The 20581-nt window shown below is 41.0% G+C and overlaps 1 pseudogene; it reads left to right on the forward strand.

Annotated features, from left to right (window-relative positions):
• The first annotated feature begins 1868 nt into the window (after nt 1-1868).
• LOC138308766 (uncharacterized) lies at nt 1869-18563 on the forward strand (annotated as a pseudogene).
• The last annotated feature ends 2018 nt before the right edge of the window (nt 18564-20581 follow it).

Here is a 20581-nt window from a genome sequence, read left to right on the forward strand (position 1 = left end):
TGGCCATTTCCCTTAAAAATTCGTTCTAGTAGGCATATGGAAGCTATGATATCTATTTACAATAAGCTAGGTGACTATCGTGTATCACATTAAGTCAGATATATGTTTTGGTTTTGTTATCGCAAGGATACATACTGCGGAAGTTAGGATTTTGTTTACTTCATCTCGTATTTCAGCTGAAGAAATAAAAACGATCGATATGATTGAACAGCTACCGTAATGTAAACATTGACTATAACGGTTACAACATTACTGTAGATATTTAATTTTGGAAAAATATTGCAGTATTTATTCAGTAATGATCAGCAAAAACTTAATCTTTCACTAGGCCTAGTATAGCCGCTAGCTTTTTGTAAAACTGAAAAACTGCCGCCGCGCATGCGTCAAGTAGAACGAATACTGGCGATATAAAAACATGAAGATGATCTGATTGATCATGCTAACAATCAAGTTTATTTTTGTTTGTTTGAATAAATAACGTCCTTTTAACAGCTAAGGACGAACTCCCATGTATGCGATGTGTTGCGTGTATGTTGTGCGAGGTGCGTGTTTTGGGAGACTGCGGTATATTCATGTTGTGTCTTCTTGTGTAGTGGAACTGTTGCCCTTTTTATAGTGCTATATCACTGAAGCATAAGCAAATACAATACTAGATCTAGCACTACGTATACTAGAATACTACTAGTATACTACGCTTGTACTAGACACTGGCCTGCTCACTGTTAAATGTAGTCTAATAATCAATATAATAACATATAACATTGGGGGATAATATAACATGATGACCCTTGCTGTTGATAGGACGCAAAACTAAATAAACCAAATCAATTAAAGTATGTGTAGAAAATGTGAAGCATGTGAGAACCGGTAATCACTGACAGTTCTTGACCTCTTTGCAATACACAATGTTACAATACATAGTGTAAAAGTTATCTCCCGTAGTTACGGAGATTGCCGATAGGATTAACAAGGTATAGTGTTCCGGTTATCATGAGAACCTGAATGATTTTATAATGGAAGGTGTATACACACCTCCATAAAAACCATTAGCAGATATGACTAAGTTTTTGCTTAAGAAGGATCTCATTCTGTCAAGGATTTCGAAATATGATGACAATCCGAGTTTGTACCTCACCTGGAAACTCACCTTCAAGAACATTATGCAGGAGTTGAGTGCTACGCCGGTTGAGGAGCTTGATATGCTTATACGTCATCTTGGGAACGAGTCATCAAAACAAGCATGTATGATTAGAAGGTGCAATGCTGATGATCCTACAACTGCATTGAAATTGGTGTGGGAACGACTAGAAGAACGCTTCGGTGCACCTGAGCTGATTGAGAGCTCCCTCAGACGTCAAATCGCTCAGTTTCCAAAGATCAACAGCCACGATGTGAAGAAACTCTATGATCTTGTAGATTTAGCAGATGAAATTTCTTCAGTAAAGCGTCAACATCGGTATGCCTCTCTAATTGGATATTTTGATTCTCCGTCAGGGATCAATCCTCTCGTGGTCAAACTGCCTACCGCTCTTCAGGATAGGTTGACCACAGCAGCAACAAAGTTCAAAAAGCATGAAACATCAGTGTATCCACCATTTACGATTTTCATCAGTTTCTTGAAGGACATAGCTAAAATGAAAAACGATCCAAGTTTCAACTACAGTGTTGACCATGAAAAATCCTCAGGGAATCATTCACGTAATTCGCAGACTTCAGCAGGAGTTTCTGTTAGAAAAACTGAAACTGTGCCTTTAGTGACACATGATTCGAGTGAAACTAGTGAACCGCCTAGGTGCCCTGTCCACCACACAAGACACTCTTTGAATGAATGTGACTAATTTCGATATAGGCCAATCAAATACAGAATCATGACTCAGGGCATGTGTTTCAAATGTTGCGGACCTACGAAACATCGGGCGAAACGGTGTACTAACCATGTCAAATGTTGTGTTTGTGGTGGTCCATACCCTGGCGCTCTGCATGAAGATTGCTGCAACCAAGAGAAGAAGGGCATGGTCACTCACGAAGGGGAGCAACACACGGAAAAGGTATCGTCTTAATGTACACAAATATGTGGAGCACCTGGTGGAACTAGCAAGTCAAGTGCCACAATTTTTCCAGTTAGGATCTACCTCAAAGATTCTAAACAGCATTCGAGAACCGTCTATGCGCTTATTGACGATCTAAGCAACCATTCGCTAGCATCACCATAATTTTTCGTTACCTTTGGACAAAACTCGCCAGATTACCAATATACTTTGGTGTCGTGTTCAGGGACTATCGCCATGTCCGGACGAAGAGTTTCAGGGTTTCAAGTTGAGTCTTTGGATGGAGAATGTTGCTTTACGCTCCCAACTCTTATTGAGTGTAGAGTTGCCCAACAATAGAGAGGAAATTCCGTCTCGTCGAGGTGCCGAACACTTCAATCATCTTGCCGACATCAAGGATCGAATTTCTGATCTGATGTAAGACTTTCAAATTGAAATCTTGATCGGCAGAGACCTCATAGATGTCCACATAGCCAGGACCAACGCAAAGGGGCAAGTGGTATGCCCTATACTCAGAAGCTTCCCTATGGTGGCTAATCATTGGTATGGTATGTCTGAATGCCTAACACCTACCCAACAAAATAACTGTTAACAAGACCTACATTTTGCATAATGGGCGTTCTTTGATCTTACAACCTTGTGAAAACAAACTGTCGGTGAAGAATAACATTTTGGCTAAAACTGAACAAGATGAAAAACCTGCCCATTTCATAGAGGACACTATTTTCTTTGATCTTATGGATGAGGATTTCAGACGGAACTCGGATGGTTATTGGGAAGCTCCTCTACCTTTCCGTCCTCAGTGGCCCAGCAGGTAGGGCGTTAGAATTGTACCTGCTGCCCCTATTGCATGATCGTAAAAGGCGACTAAATTTAGGATCTTATCTTTTCTATTCTTCCTACCTGACTTTATCCTTCCTAAAGCCTCTCTTGGCACCGCCTCACTTTTGGCCTCGAGTTGAGCATTCGCCCCTGTGAGGAAGGCTCTGGGTTCTGTCCCCTGGCCGAGACACACCAAAGTCTGTAAAAGTGGTAGTTTCTGCTCCTGCTTAGCGCTCAGCAAAAAGGGAGTGGGACGACTGGTTCGCCCGTTGTCAGTATAATGTGACCGGGTGGGGTGTGTTGCTTGGTGTCTTCGGCGGCATGCTTCAGTGATATAGCACTATAAAAAGGGCAAAAGTTCCACTATACAAGAAGACACAACATGAATATACCGCAGTCTCCCGAAACACGCACCTCGCACAACATACACGCAACACACCGCGTGCATGGGAGGCCGTCCTTACATGACCTTAGCTGTTAATAGGACGTTAAGAAATCAAACAAACAAACAAATCCGTCCTCAGAGGCAGCCACTGCCAAACAACAGATCACAGGCTTCTCAACCGGGCATTGTCTCTTGATCGCAGCTTAAGGCGCAACCCAACCAAAAAAGATCATGATTCTGCTTTTATGGACAAGATTTGTCAGAATGGGCATGCTGAGGAAGCACCACCTATACCTGATACTGTAGAACGATGGTATCTCCCAATGTTCTGTGTATACCACCCAAAGAAGAAAGACTCTATTCGTATGGTGTTTGACTCCTCCGCAAAGTTTAATGGTATATCGCTCAACGAAGCTCTGCTGAAAGGTCCAGATATCACAAACAACTTGCAGAGTATTTTATTGCACTTTCGCCGAGAACGAGTTGCGGTGACGGGATACATTGAACAACTGTTCCACAATTTCAAAGTGAGGATAAATCATTGAGACAATCTACGATTTCTTTGGCACCCAGAGAACAATTTGGACCTATAGGAGTATAGGAAGACCCACATCGAAGAACACCGCATTGAAAAGGCAATCATCTGTTCAGACTCTCTTTCGGTTCTTCAGGCTTTGAAATCAAGATGTCCTAGAAATACTCTAATCCAAAATCTTTTAATCCGAACATTTCAATTATCTTCTAAAACTCAAATTACTTATCTCTGGATTCCCAGTCATGTGGGTATAAAGGGGAATGAACAGGCTGATAAAGCAGCTAAGACTGCTCTTCGCCTAGCACAAACAAACAGATTTGAAACTACCATACACCGACATCAAACCTTCAATTCAGTCAGCCATCAAACACCATTGGCAACAAAGGTGGTCTACCGAAACAAACAATAAACTGTTTAAAATTCAACCTACACTTAATCCTAAACTGTCCAGTCGGAGAGACCGCAGAGAGGAAGTTGTTCTCTCTCGGCTCCGAACTGGACACACATATTTTACACATTCCTATCTATTGAGAGGGGAGGATCCTCCAACATGTCATGCATGTGATTCTCCTCTCACAGTGGAGCATATCTTAGTGCACTGTATTGATTTTAAGCACATACGAGATAAGCACTACGATGTCTCCGACATGTACACTTTGTTTCATGCCGTGAGACATAATAGTATTTTTAATTATCTCAAAGAAATTGGTATTTTAGATAAAATATGAACGTTTTTCTCATCATATCATCGTATCAACTCAACATTTCATCGTTTCATCAACATTTTGCATGAGTTTTCTCGTGTGTTTTAGCCAAAACTATTTTATCACATGCAAACCTTTTTTTTATCAAATAAACGTTTACAATCTGTGTTTTAATCCTTACTTGCCTTTTCTTACCCTGATCTTTTATCCTGATATTAATGCCTGACTTGTAGTTTGGCCCTAAATGACCTTAGTTGTCGATGGGCCGTAAAACTCAAACAAACAAACAAACAAAGTATAGGAAGACAGTCCATGTATTTGGAAACCGACCTTCCCCAGCCGTTGTAACACACGAACTTCGTCGTTCAGTTGCTCACTCAGGCTCCGATGTCATTGACTTTGTGACCAGAGACATTTACGTGGATGATGGATGCTAAGTTGTCTCACAGAAGATGCTGCTGTCGACCTGATGCAGAGAACCCAGTTGGCTTTCAAAGAGGGCGGACAGCTTAGACTTCACAAGATAACCTCAAACTCTTAAGTCAGTACTGTCAAAGTTCCCAGTTACGATCTTGCCAAAGACCTCAATGATTTCAATGTTGGTGAAAATGACTTGCCTATTCAGAGAAGTTTCGGTCAGTCTTGGGACATAAATATAGATGCTTTCACTTCTTCCAAGCGGAAGCCCTTCATCCGCAGAGGGGTCCTATCAACCATCAATAGTTTGTTTGACCCTCTTGTATTTGGGTCACCCTTTACTGTTCAGGGGAAGCTACTCCTAAGACAAATGATCTCAACTCCACACAAGGTTGTTTGGGACGACCCTCTTGAAGATTCGTTTTGCCAACCTGGTCTTCTTGGATCGAATCTATCCGCTACTTAGAGAACATTAACATTCCTCGATTGTGCTGCAAGTTTTCACTTATTGAGGCTACTCATAGAGAAGTACACATCTTTACCGACGCTTCCAAGGATGCTATAGCTGCCGTGGCTTTCTTGAAGGTATGGTAAGATAATGAGAATAGCGACATTGGTTTCCTCATGGGAAAAGCCAATGTGGCGCCAACAAATGGACACAATGTCTCGGCTGGAGTTATGCGAGGCTGTACTTGGTATAGGGATTGCTTAAATCATTAAGAAACAGCTGAACTTCGTACAAAGACATTTCTGGTTCTACATCGACAGTCAAGTTATACTCGGCTACATAACCAACGAGGCAAGACGCTTTTATGTTTATGTAAACCGGGTGAGTCGAATTCGAACATTTAGCAAGCCTGACCACTGGCAGCATGTTGCTGCAGACCAAAACTTGACTTGGGTACTCGAGCGTTCTCTGCCCAAGGGGTCTCTGAAAGTATGTGGCTACGGGGACCAGCATTCCGAAGGGAAGACAAACAAGGGATTCTAAGAGACCAATCAAGAATTCTGCAATTCTCTCTATTGAGGATTAAGAAGTTAGACCGGTTGTTGACGTGAACAAGGTGGATATCGACCGTAAACCTATCGACCCTCTCATGTTGATAGGTATTCGCAGTGGTCTAAGCTGGTTAGGAGTATAGCCCTTTTATGCCATATTGTCCAATCTTTGAGAAACCCTTGTGAGTATTCACATAGGCGATGACATCAATTTCAAAGATCCTTAGACCTTGATTCTTTGAGGCGGCAGATGCTGTACTTTTGAAAGGGACACAATGCGAAGCATTTAATGAGGAGATTAATGCACTTCAGCAAGGTAAACATAATCCTAGGAGCAGTAGCATCACTGCATTAGCACCTTTCCTTGATTCAGACGGTTTGCTTTGTGTTGGTGGAAGGATTGCAGCGGCGAAGAAATTTGTCGACCTTGAGGTTCCTCCTTTGATCATTCCAAAGAAGTCCCATATCGCCACACTATTGGTCAGGCATTGTCATGAAAGTATATATCACCAAGGGTGTTGCATCACCGAAGGAAAGATAAGTTCTTCAGGATTCTGGATAATTGGAGCCAAGCGACTGATAGGCTCAACCATCCATCACTGTGTCACGTGTAGACGACTACGGGGTTCATTCTGCAGCCAAAATATTTTTCTTTCATGAAATTTTCATGGGCAATTTCATGGCCATGCACACAGAAGTGTATATAATATATGCGATAGTGTATATAATATATGCGATATCAAAAGATATAGCTATGCCTGATGCCTATTTACACACTCGGTGAACAGAGCAGGACACGAGGCATCCGATTATGTATTCTATATAGATTATGGGTAGCACAGTTACTATGCCGACCAGTAAGCTTAAACTTAATAGTATAAATTAATTATATCTATATTATGTTCATGCTCTAGTATCTCACACCAAAGTCTATAAAAGTGGAAGTTTCTGCTCCTGCTTGGCGCTCAGCATACAGGGAGTGGGACGACTGGTTCGCCCGTTGTCAGTTTAATGTGGCCGGGTGAGGTGTGTTGCTTGGTGTCTTCGGCGGCATGCTTCATTGATATAGCACTATAAAAAGGGCGACAGTTCCACTATACAAGAAGACACAACATGTATATACCGCAGTCTCCCAAAAACACACACCCAGCACAACATACATACATTACACCGCATACATGGGAGGCCGTCCTTATATGACCATAGCTGTTAATAGGACGTAAATTAATAAAAAAAAAAACAAACAAAGCTCTAGTAACTGCTTTGTTTACAATTTTGGTGTATAATGAAACACAGTTACTACTATTAGTACCAATACCTACTACTAGTATCAATATGAAACTAGCCAGATGATATACAAAAGACAAATTAGATGCTCTCGCTGTCATCATCAGTATCAAGCTGCAGAATATCCTGTTCTGGTATCTGGCAGCTCTTGTTGATGTCTTAACAGATAAGATGTATCCAGGACTCAGCTAATTTAGGGCCGGGGTGTACACCATCTCTGTACAGAGAAAAGTTGATCCTATAAAATGGTGTGGTTTTTTTTTTACACTTTTCCCATCTTTACTTTTCCTTGTAAGGTTGTTGATTTTAACTGACGACTGCAAGTTTATCATTCAGTTCGCTTTTGTGGTTATTTAGGTCAACTTGTCGTCGAAGCTCAGCATTATCTGTTTTGTCGCTTTCTTTTGGAACTGCTTTACAGTCATTCTATATTTGAATGGAGATGTACGGACAATCAACGAATTTGATAACAGCCCTGGGCTGTTTGTTGACAAAGTCAAAGGTGATATTGTACTGTCGCACAATTTCGTTGACTGTTGAATCGTCTTTACTAAGTACAGATAATTGTTTACCGTTCTTAACTGCTAGGTCACATGTGCCACCACAAAAGTAGATTAACACATAACCATTCTTCTCAACAGCCGGTCTCTTTCCTTCTTAGGATGTCCACTAATCTTGCAGTGTTCGCTCCAGCCTCACACAAGTTTGTCAGAGGGAAATTATCGACACCGCAATTCGACAAGCTGAACCCTTTGCTATCAGTCAGAATGATTTGAGCGCGCACGGTTCTAGATGGAGGTGATTCATTGTCAAGGCGTGCCTTCTGAAGGAATTTGTCTAGCTTATTATCACTCATGTATGTTGATGTTCCACCAAGCTAGTCTATTGGTTTATTTAAAATTTGTTGAATAATGAAATATTTCATGATACAGCCGTATGTTACTAAAGCATGATGATGTTTACTAACTGTTATAATTCAGTATATCAACAACTGTTCAACCCGCGCCAACTCAGACTAACTTATTTTCCACATCTCCAAGTACATTAATTATAAACACTGTTCAACAATGGGGTCAAGTTACAGGTTACGATAGCGAGTTCAGACAAGTTCATATATAAATCTTACTTGACAGGCTCCACATAACTAGTTACGTGATATAAAACATACATGATTATCCACCAATATGACTTACGTATTATATTACAAGGCCTACTCAGACTAGCCTATTTACCACATCTCCACGTACACTAAACACTGTTAAGCAATTGGGTAAAGTTATGAGTTACGAGTGGTGTATCCAGTACAAGGACAAATATATAAGTGTAATTGGCAGGTTCCACATAATTAACCCTTTAACTCCATCGCTGTTAATAGGACGTTAATTAATCAAACAAACAAACCAAACTACGCATTTCTAGGTAGAGGAGGTAAGGTGTAAACTAATTTTACCAACCGGACAAAGGAAACAAGATGGCGGCTTACGTATGCTCACATTATTGTCTTACGAAAAGGCCAAAAATAGTGGCCTGAAGTTTAAAAGATTAAAGAAATAAGATAATTAACTATACAATCTGAACTTAATTCACATTTTGATGGGTTTTTGGAGGTTGGATGGGCAATACTTAGTTAGTTATCGAATGGATTTGACGAGAGCTCGCTGGAGTACGTCTGTTCTTCTTGATTGCACAACCGGAAGTCAAGGGAAGCATACCATTGGATCTTTTCCTTCCAGCGACTCTAAAATAAGTGCTAAGGACAACTTTAATTAGACCCAAATCCTTTGATGATTGAAATCCAAGTAGGGATATTTATGTAGATTTAGTCACCAAAAAAACTCCAACTGATAAGGCATTGTCAATGCAGTATTTACCTTTGATAATTCGATATCCGGTTTAACCTTTTTGACAGTTTTGTGAGGTATGATGTTGGCTTGAGATCCAGTATCTACTTTGAACTTTACCGGTGTATCGATTAGTTTTAGACTAACTGAAAGTTCATCGGGTTTTACTTCTGAAGACTCCACGTGTACAGCACCAATAAATAAATCTTTCATGGGCAAATGCTCAGATACTGTTTGAACTTGTGCGATTTCCTTTGACCGACACATTTTCTGGTAGTGATTAAGTTTGAGACGCCTTAAACATTTTTGTTCCCATAGGCTGGACACTGTCCCCGTTGGTGTTTTATACCACACGTGTACTGTGTTTTGGCTAACGCGAGATCATTGTCATGCAAAAAACAATCTGATTAAAATACAGATCCTTATAACCACTCAGTCCTCATATCAAACGTAGTGATAATAAGGATCTGTATTTTAATCAGATTGTGCAACAAACGTTCTTTTACTTTGTCCGAGGCGACACCACAAACTATTCTGTCTCCCAACATTTCCTCCTCTAATGCGCCAAATTTACTCAGCTATTGTCCTTATCTCTATTAGGTACATATCTATTGTTTCTGATTTTTTTCTGTACTTAGGTAAAACACTTTTATGTTTTCAGCGGTGCACAGTACAAACTGAACTTTTCAAACAATGGTTCAAACGCGTTACTTCCTCGATATTCCATCTTGCAAGTAGGCCATTTCATCACTAGAGTTACTTTATTGTCAATAGTATACAGTTTCTTGTTGTTACATGAAAGCTGAATGCAGCAAAGATAAGGGTCTACCTCAAATACTGCCGATATGAATCGTAAGAATCCTGTTTTTAGAATTTTTACTCCATCATCTGATTGCCTGTTATCATCATCATCATCATCATCTGATATCTCCAAAAGATCAGCGTCATTGCTGAGGACCTGAATAAACAACGATGAACAGACTGAATAAGTGAAAGACTTTGACAAAAGCACATACAGACATAATATAATAGTAATACACCGAAAACATATTACCTTTTCTTCAACATAGATGGTTCAAACCTATGATTAAACAGTTTCAAAATAGAACCCATGGCTTTCTTAGTACTTGAAGACCTCATTTTTAAAGGTTATACTTAATTTGTAAACATGACATTAGCGTTTGGGTGACGCAGTCCCTGATTCTGTATAGAGTCAAGCATCTGTAGATAGGAGCTGTGAGCCGATCCATAGACAATAGAGCCATAGTCAAGTTTTGATCTAATAAGTGCCCGATAGATACGTAGAAGCATTTCACGTGTTTCACACATTGTGTTGCTTGGTGTCTTTGGCGGCATGCTTCAGTGATATAGCACTATAAAAAGGACAACAGTTCCACTATTCAAGACACAACATGAATATACTGCAGTCTCCTAAAACACGCACCTCGCACAATATGCAAGCAACACACCGCATACATGGGAGGCCGTCCTTACATGACCATACCTGTTAATAGGACGTTGATTAAACTTTTGTTTATTTGATTAATAAATCAAACAAAAAGTAAACAAAACAAACATGGCCGAGAGAGAGTGTTGGTTTTCAGCAAACAGTGAGTAATGCAATGTTATATAATTGTTTTAGTATATGATACACATTAGATTTCACAGATTATAAATGTGTCCTGTCGATGGTTACATAGTTTATACAAAACTTCAAATTAAAAAAAATATGTATTAATCAAGAAATAGTGAAATGCATGTACGTGGGGCAACATAATGTGACCGGGTGGGGTGCTACACATTGCATACATGGGAGGTCGTTCTTACATAACCATAGCTGTTAAAAGGATGTTAAAATAATCAAACAAACAAAAAGATCACATCGCACAAACACATGTTCTCGCCATACTCAATCTACTTTGTTTTAATTATAGTATTCATCAGTTAAACGACATGAAACCTTCTCCAGATTTTTTTTATCTCTATCAAAGATTATAAATACATTTTAAGAGATAGTTAATGACATGGAGCAAGAACGTCTTTTTTTTAGATCTGATTGTAGCTCTTGTGGACAGGGATTTGTTTGTTTGTTTGATAAATTTACGTCCTATTAACAGCTATGGTCATGTAAGGACAGCCTCCCATGTATGCGGTGTGTTGCGTGTATGTTGTGCGGGGTGCGTGTTTTGGGAGACTGCGGTATGTTCGTGTTGTTTCTTCTTGTATAGTGGAACTGTTGCCCTTTTAATAGTGCTATATCACTGAAGCATGCCGCCGAAGACACCAAGCAACACACCCCACCCGGTCACATTATACTGACAACGAGCAAACCAGTCGTCCCACTCCCTGTATACTGAGCGCTAAGCAGGAACAGAAACTACCACTTTTATAGACTTTGGTGTGTCTCGGCCAGGGGACAGAACCCAGAGCCTTCCTCACAGGGGCGAATGCTCAACTCAAGGCCAGAAGTGAGGCGGTGCCAAGGGAGGCATTAGGAAAGATAAAGTCAGTTAGAAAGAAGAGAAAATGGTTAGTGTTTGAGCTGGTCAGTTGGGTTGGAGACCCAAGTTCACAGCCTTCACAGCCACCCGAAAGCAACAATTCAGCACCTTCCTGGGGTAAAAGCTCAAAGTGCCATGATATGCCGGCTGAACTAGAGAGAAAATGCGTGGATGTCTGCCACAAAATTGCATTTCACAGAGACATGTAAGATATTCCCTATCAATTGTTCTATTTGTTAATAGAATTACTGTAATCTTACAATGATTGATGGATTAATTATTTTAACATCCTATTAACAGCCAGGGCCATGTAAGGATGGCCTCCCGTGAATGTGGCGTGTATGTTGTGCAAGGTGAGTTTTTGGGAGACTACATCATTCTAACGTATGTACATGTATTGTCTTAAACAAATTTGACAGGAATTATATGTATCAAATCACCATGAAGATTTTGTGAACAATCATTGAATATGCACAAAAAATGTCCATAGGTTAATTATTGTTATCTTACAGGAACATGTCTATGATTAAAAAAGTAATGACAACATTATTTTACAAGAGTTCAACACATAAGTTTTGGATCCGTTGGTACCCGCTCTTGAATTATTTTGTTTGTTTCATTAATTAACGTCCTATTAACAGCTATGGTCATGTAAAGACGGCCTCCCATGTATGCTGTGTGTTGCGTGTTTTGGGGAGACTACATCATTCTAACGTATGTACATGTATTGTCTTAAATGCTGTTTATAACAAATTTGACAGGAACTATATTATCAAACCACCATGAAGATTTTGTCTACAAATTTTGTGAACAGTCATTGAATATGCAAAAAAAACTTTTCATAGGTGAATTACATGAACATGTCTATGATTAAAAAGTAATGACAACATTATTTTTACAGGAGTTCAACAAATTAGTTTTGGATCTGTTGGTACTCGCTCTTGAACAAAGGTACAATAACAAGATGTATGGCAGATACCGGCAGCGGGTCGAAAACTACAATAAAACAATGAGGCACTCAATGTACAGAAATTTTGTGTTGTGGCGTCATGGTCGATTAACAGCTGGCGACAGAGCATGCAATTCCAAGTTGCTGTGCGTGGCTAGTCCGAGATAAATACTCATTGAGAAGAACAGGTGATAGAATCAAGCCAGAACATCTAGATCTATTGCCAAATGTAAAACGGCTGGGCCATCTCTTTAAAAGAATATTACAGAGTGAAAAGGTACACACTTTATTTAGACCAAGAAGCACACCAGACCCCTGCATTACAATTTCCATTGGGATATCCATTTATCGTCTGTCCATTCATTTTACAAGAGTCAAGCCCTTGGAAATCCTTAGACTGTGTACTCAAGCAACTATCATTAGGAAAATCAAGTTTGATTGTTTGTTTGATTGTTTTTATTGTCCTATTAACAGCCAGGGTGATGTAAGGACGGCCTTTCATGTATGCAGCGTGTGTGAAGTGTGACGTGCATGTTTTGGGAGATTGCAGCATGTTCTTGTTGTGTCCTCTTGTATAGTGGAACTATTGCCCTTTTTATAGTGCTACAACTCTATTCCTAATTCCCCAAGGGTGGTTCTGGCCAAATTTGGTTTCAATGCATGCAGAACTCTGACTAGTACCGATTTAAAGGATTTACCTGTATTTCCCCAATTTGACTCCTCCCCTCCTGCCCACGAAGGATTAGAGCCAAAATTTATTCAAGTTCTATTCCTTTTTCCCCAATGATGTTTCTGGCCACCTTCGGGCCAGGTGAGCTAAAATGAAATTTGACAAGAGGCGACTTGACAATCTCCTGCGACTACAAACAACACAAAATAGGAACTTAGGAAACAAGGTCGAGGAGGTAAAATCGTCAACTTGTGGAGACTATCCAAAATGATATACAGAAAGCACTAACTGTTATCCAGGGCTTAACAAGTGGAGAAGCAATTCAACCACAGCTCCTTTGTTCAATATGTGGAATCATCCAACAAACGACAGTGGAGTTAGAGCGTGTTGTCCCAACCGAGCAAAAATAATGTGTGCTAGGCCAGTTCAGTGTATAATTAGTGTTTGTATAGTTGGGTTATTCTGAAGGAGCCTAAAGATTCGCCACATTGGTGAATGTTTGAGAACAAAAGTTCATGTTTGCAAAAGTTATCACTATAAGTGTTGTTTCAAAATAAAGTCATGTCCATGCGATATATCAATGCATATTTGAAGTTCACTTTTGTTTGTTTGATTTATTAACGTCCTATTAACAGCTATGGTCATGTAAGGACGGCCTCCCATGTATGCGGTGTGTTGCGTGTATGTTGTGCGAGGTGAGTGTACTGGGAGACTGCGGTATGTTCGTGTTGTGTCTTCTTGTATAGTGGAACTGTTGCCCTTTTTATAGTGCTATATCACTGAAGCATGCCGCCGACGACATCAAGCAACACACCCCACCCGGTGACACAGTTGGCAAAGCCAAGTACGTAAGCAAGTTTGACCTGTTGAAAGGATATTGGCAGGTGCCATTAACAGAAAGAGCTAAAGAAGTTTCAGTTAGGAAGAAGAGAAAAGATAAGATCCTAAATTTAGGGGCAGCAGGTACAATTCTAACGCCCTACCTGCAGGGCCATATAATGTGCAGTAATGAAAATGTTTGTGACATGAGAAGTTATATATATATAGCGACTCATTTTTGATATTGAACTAGGATTTACCGTTACGATTGCGATTAACAGGTACAAGTGGGATTTACGTTTTCTGTTTCTCTTACGCAAGGCTGGGTAATTTAAAAAAATATTTATTAGAAACGTAGCAAGTTTACACGAAACATGTGTTTAGCACTGTTTAATGTCACTTTGTTAATTTGTAGAAGAACATCGCTGACAGGTAGATGTCACTAAATCACGGCGAAATCTATTAAACGGTATAAGACAGTGACTTCCGGTGTAGTATGGTATTTTGTCCCCCATGGTAGAATGACCCCGGGGTCAAAATACCATTATGGTGAAATGACCCCCCCCCCCCTTCTAAAAGTTACTGTAACACTTGTAAACATGATATTTTTTTCTCATTTATGATAAACTTCAAATTGGGATTAAGTTAGACCTATGGCTAGCATGTGGAAGGCATTTTTAGGTCACCTGAGACGAACCCCCCCCCCTTCTAAAAGTTACTGTAACACTTGTAAACATGATATTTTTTTCTCATTTATGATAATCTTCAAATTGGGATTAAGTTAGACCTATGGCTAGCATGTGGAAGGCATTTTTAGGTCACCTGAGACGAAGTCTCAAGTGACCTATTCTAATCGCCTTTTGTCCGTCGTCGTGCGTCGTCCGTCGTATGTCCGTAAACAATTTACATTTTCGACTTCTTCTCCAAAACTGCTGAAGCAATTTCAATGAAATTTTGCACAAACCTTCTAAGGCATTAGGCCAATCAAAATTGTGAATTATATGGTCCCCACCCCCCAGGGGGCTGTGGGAGGGGCCAAAAGGGGTAAAATTGAGTAAAATTTCAAAAATCTTCTTCTCTACTCACAGATGTGGTAGAATCAAATACTCTTCATAGATAGAAAGGTCTTAAGGTCCTTTACAAAAATTGTGAATTATATGACCCTGGGGTCTCTAGTTTCCCCCTGGGGAGGGGGTTAAGTTTACTATACTTTATATTGAGAAACACTTTTTTGCGCATTATTTGGTCATTTGTTATAGGAAATGAGTCAAATGTTGTCAGAATTATCAGTATGAGATGGCCATTTAATCATATTAACAAATTTTCTATGACTGACCCCCAGGGGCCTTAGGGGCGGGGTCAAAAAGGCTAAAACTTCAAAAATCTTCTTCTGAAATTCTGGAAATGGTAGAATCAAATACTTTTCATAAATAGAAAGGTCTTAAGGTCCTTTACAAAAATTGAGCATTATATGACCCTGGGGTCTCACGTTTCCCCCTGGGGAGGGGGTCAAGTTTACTATAGTTTATATAGGGAAAACACATTTATGAGCATTTTTTGCTCAATTTTCATTGGAAACGAGTCAAACTTGGTTAGAATTATTAGCCGAAGATAACATTTTAATATCATATCCACATTGGCCCTGCCGACTCCCTAGGGGTAGAGGGGCGGAGCTAAAAAAAGGGTCAAATAGGCTAAAACTTCAAAAATCTTCTAAAATTCTGGATAGAGTAGAATCAAATAATTATAGATGGAAAGGTCTTAAGGTGTTTTATAAAAACTGTGAGTTATATGACCTTGGGGTCTTACGTTACCCCCTGGGGAGGGGTCAAGTTTACTTTAGTTTATATAGGAAAAAACATATTTGTGAACATTATTTGCCCAATTTTCGTAGGAAATTAGTCAAACTTGATTAGAATTATTAGCCTAAGATATAGCATTTTAACATCCATATCCGTCCTCGATGACCCCCTGGGGGAACCAAATGGGCAGGACCAAACAGGGTCAAATAGATTAAAATTTCAAAAAATACCTCTAAGTTCACAGGTTTGATGGAAGCAAATACTCTTCATAGTCTAAAAAGGTCAAATTTATAAATCACTGACCAACTTCAAGGCCCAGCAATAGAGCAGTGTTTTTATGTCTTTCATTTGTTTTATTATTTGTTTCATTATATATTCTTACTCAGGTGACCGTTAAGGCCCATGGGCCTCTTGTTTTTATTTAGAGTCTTGGAACCGTTGCCCTTTTTATAGTGCTATATAACTGAAGCATACCGCCTAAGAAACCAAATGTAGTGTTGCGGAGAGAGTTCGACAAGGTAATTGGTTATACCGGAAGAACGTCACAGAACTGCCTCGTGCCAGCTAAAGGTCGACCCCGAATCACATGTGATCGTCCTCTTCCTACACAGAATTCAGCGCACCCAGACGTGTTTGAAGATACCTCCAGGCTTTCAGTTGGAGATAGTTTCCTCTACTCAGTGTACCAGCCCAAGGAGGAGGAGTCCCAGGAAGTCCATTAGGAGCCAGTCGTCGTCTGATTGTCGCACCAGCTCCAGTAAACATGCTTCATCTCCTCAGAGAAGTGCTCGGAGTTAGGCAAAGGTTCCCTCAGTGTCTACTCGTAGATGAAGCCCAGGTAAACGACCCCATAGCCAGTCGTCTGGACCTGTAGCTAAGAGGTCAACTCTCACTGTCGACGAATCTCCATCTTATTCTAGTAGAACCATATCTTCTGCCTCAGGTTCTGCACCGAAAAATCGTATACGAGACCAAGACGTTGTTGTTTTTTTGTGTTTTTGATTAATTTACGTCCTATTAACAGCCATGGTCATGTAAGGACGGCCTCCCATGTATGATGCGTGTTGTGCGAGGTGCGTGTTTTGGGAGACTGCGGTATATTCATGTAGTGTCTTCTTGTATAGTGGAACTGTTGCCCTTTTTATCGTGCTATATCACTGAAGCATGCCGCCGAAGACACCAAGCAACATACCCCACTCGGTCACATTTGGATCCCTGATTGCCCTGCAGATGTGAGTTACGCCAAACCCCACAACTTTATGTGTCATTTGCCTGGGATTTTTTACGAACGTCTACCTCCTGCTTTGATCACAGTTCTCAGAGGACGGAAGGAAGCTTTGTTGCAGGCCGCTGTTTGGCTACTTAGAAGAGCTGTGTCAGACCTTGATGACCTGGTTGAATACGTCTGCATGCAACATCTGCTGGAGTCTTTGTTTGTTTGATTAATTAACGTCCTATTAACAGCTATGGTCATGTAAGGACGGCCTCCCATGTATGCGGTGTGTTGCGTGTATGTTGTGCGAGGTGCGTGTTTCGGGAGACTGCGGTATATTTATGTTGTGTCTTCTTGTATAGTGGAACTTTTGCCCTTTTTATATTGCTATATCACTGAAGCATGCCGCCGAAGACACCAAGCAACACACCCCACCCGGTCACATTATACTGACAACAGGCGAACCAGTCGTCCCACTCCCTTTTTGCTGAGCGCTAAGCAGGAGCAGAAACTACCACTTTTACAGACTTTGGTGTGTCTCGGCCAGGGGACAGAACCCAGAGCCTTCCTCACAGGGGCGAACGCTCAACTCAGGGCCAAAAGTGAGGCGGTGCCAAGGGAGGCATTAGGAAGGATAAAGTCAGTTAGGAAGAATAGAAAAGATAAGATCCTAAATTTAGTCGCCTTTTACGATCATGCAATAGGGGCAGCAGGTACAATTCTAACGCCCTACCTGCAGGGCAGCTGCTGGAGTCGGAGAAGGTTAGTGTCCCAGACAGTAAGATAGTGGCTATGAGGGCATTTTGTGGCTATTTGAGTACACTGGGTCCTGACATTTTTACTATGGACCCAGTTAACTCTATAGCCGTCCTCATCCATTGGAAGGTTGTTCTGCTGATAGCTGCCAGGATACCTGCTACCGAGTGAGACTTTTGAAGAAGCCTATACCCTATTCCTGAGGAGGTAGGAATTCGGACACCTAGAGCATTCGATGCTCACTTCCATTTTGACCGGACCCTCAAGGCCATGGGACTACCACTGAACACTACCTGTATATATATCTACGTTCGAGGCTGTGTTGGATGGCACCCCGATGGATAAGGGCAAGGATTTAGTCGTAGCTGGGACATGTGCATCATACTTTGACCCTAAGACTTATCCTACCTGGGAAAGTCTATCGACCCTACCAACGGACATGGCTATTGCAGTAGGCGTTCACCCGAAGAAGAGGTACACCGGCTCCGGGTTGGACAAGGTTATTAGAAAGCAAAAGGAACTCTTTAGGTTACGTAGAGTTGTAGTATCACCAGATGGTCATGCTGGAGAAGATACTACCCCTCGTGGAACCCCGTCATCTTGTGGTTTTACTCTGCAGGGGATTGGCTGGAGACAGTGGAAAGGAAGCTTACCTCCTTCTTTTACACTTTGTTAAGAAGACAGTGCCTGAAGATCAACAAATATATCTCGGTCACACCAAATCATCCAGAGGCGGAGGACATATCAAAACTCCAAAATACTTAGGGATTACCTCACTTCTAAATAGTTTTCAAGTAATCAACTATTATAATTGAACTATCGGCCATGCTCGCCTGTAAGGAATGTTGTAAACAATACGCCAATCACAGGAATTTGATGAGGCACGTAAATGTAGTGCACTGGGATGATATTACTTTTAAGATGTGCCCCATTGCCAATTGTAAGAATGTGTTTATGCAAACCGATCAGTTAACGGGACACCTCAAGAATAAGCATAATCTGCTTCGTGAGGAGGCCAGAAACACTGCTAGGAATTTGTCGTGGGTAAAGAACACATGGGAGGAATTTTCTCACTTAAGAAAAGAAGAACAGCGACTCTTAGGAAAAGTGGTGTTAAAGGCGAAAGAGACACTAACTTTTCGCAGGTACCTGCCTATAGCGCCGCTGACACTGCCGAGCCCCTGCTGGCGTCAGTGGACTTCCTAGGGGACGACTGGAAAAATGTATCCGTGGGCCCCCTGTCCTTGGACAACCTAATTGAAACTATACAGGTTGAGGAGCAAGATTTGGATAAATTTATCACGGAACTCCAGGAGGCGTGTGGGAGTACATTACATACCCTTTCGATCAGACTTTCTCCGGCTTAACAGTTAGGACCCCACAAAACTCAACAGGGAATCACCATCCTTATCTTATGTAGAGATATCATCTAACTCGCCCTCGAGTTTGGAGGCTCCAGAGGACAGCGTCATTTATGAAAGCGATAATGAGGAACCTGAGGTAATTTCGCGGGAGGTCAGTGCTGTGACCATTTCGCTCATTACTGTTCAAAAAACATTATCGAACGGAAATATGGTGGAGGAAAGGAGACAGTGTTTTTCTTCAACAAATGGTCCCTCTGTAGAACGAGTTGATTGGATGACATTCTTTAGTCAAATTAGAGACAAAATTAAAGGAAATGTGAATGACCTCTTCACACGGAAGGCAGATGAGGACAATAACTAAGTTTTTAGGATGTTTTTGGTAAGAATAGAACACGGACATGGTTTGGACGTTACCCTTTTCCTTTAGGCAAAATTCGGATTAGTTTTACTTATGTTTTTTTTTTGTACATGTAAATATGTATGGAGCATTTCTCGTGTATAAGTGCTATATTTAGTTTTCTTGTAATTTAAACAATCATTTCCTTAAGTTCTTTTACTGAACGATGGAAGTTCAGTTTTACCAAGAGGGGGGTAGTGTAGCGTATTTCATATAGTACATGTAGTGTAGCGTAGTCTATAGCGTTAATATTATCCACCCGTTAGATGTAGTTTGAGTGTAAGTAGCTCTTATACTGGTCTAAATGCCCAATGTTGTAGTGGGCATGGCATCGATGGTTTATTTGGGACATGGCATGCTCCATAATATGAAATGGGCAAACGACTATAACTGCCCAATATGTAATATGGGCGAATAGAGCTTTGCCCAATTGTGCGCCCAGTCATCGACTTAGGAGGCCCATATCTGCCACAATAGTTAGGTGGGTAAAACACGGATATATAAGGCAGCGATTATCGTTTAGTGTGACGCGTGCCCCGAAACGATATATATATACACCGTGACGGCACGTAAAACTCTTCACCTCGTTTAGTGCGGGCGTGTCCCGAAACGTTATATATAGCGTGACGGCACATAAAACTCTTCACTTTGTGTAGTGCGGGTCTGGCGCGAGTCTGTGATAGAGTGGAGTTGTATGAAAGGTGTGCGAGAGATCGGGCCTGAGCGTGTTGTCACCTTTGTACATTATTCTTTTGGGATTTATTAATACAGTGTTGAAACATATTCACTGGTGTTGTTCACTTACTCAACTGGTAACGTCTACTTACGACGCCCACAAAATTTAGTGACGTAAACGCTACCTCAGGCGGCTCGCAGGAGAACGCTTGGAACATATACCTCACATATCGAATCCTTTGTGTTCTCACGTTCCGTGCTCTCCACGTGTCGACGCCTCGCCATTGTCGAGGAGGGAAGCCCGGTGGATTATATTTTATATCGACCTCCGAATTGGAGAGGGCGACCATGCCGGCCGCCGGAGAATGACGTCGCAGATCCTAACTGTAGTCACACG

Source organism: Argopecten irradians, chromosome 15, assembly GCF_041381155.1.
Source record: "Argopecten irradians isolate NY chromosome 15, Ai_NY, whole genome shotgun sequence".
Classification (NCBI taxonomy): Eukaryota; Metazoa; Mollusca; class Bivalvia; order Pectinida; family Pectinidae; genus Argopecten; species Argopecten irradians.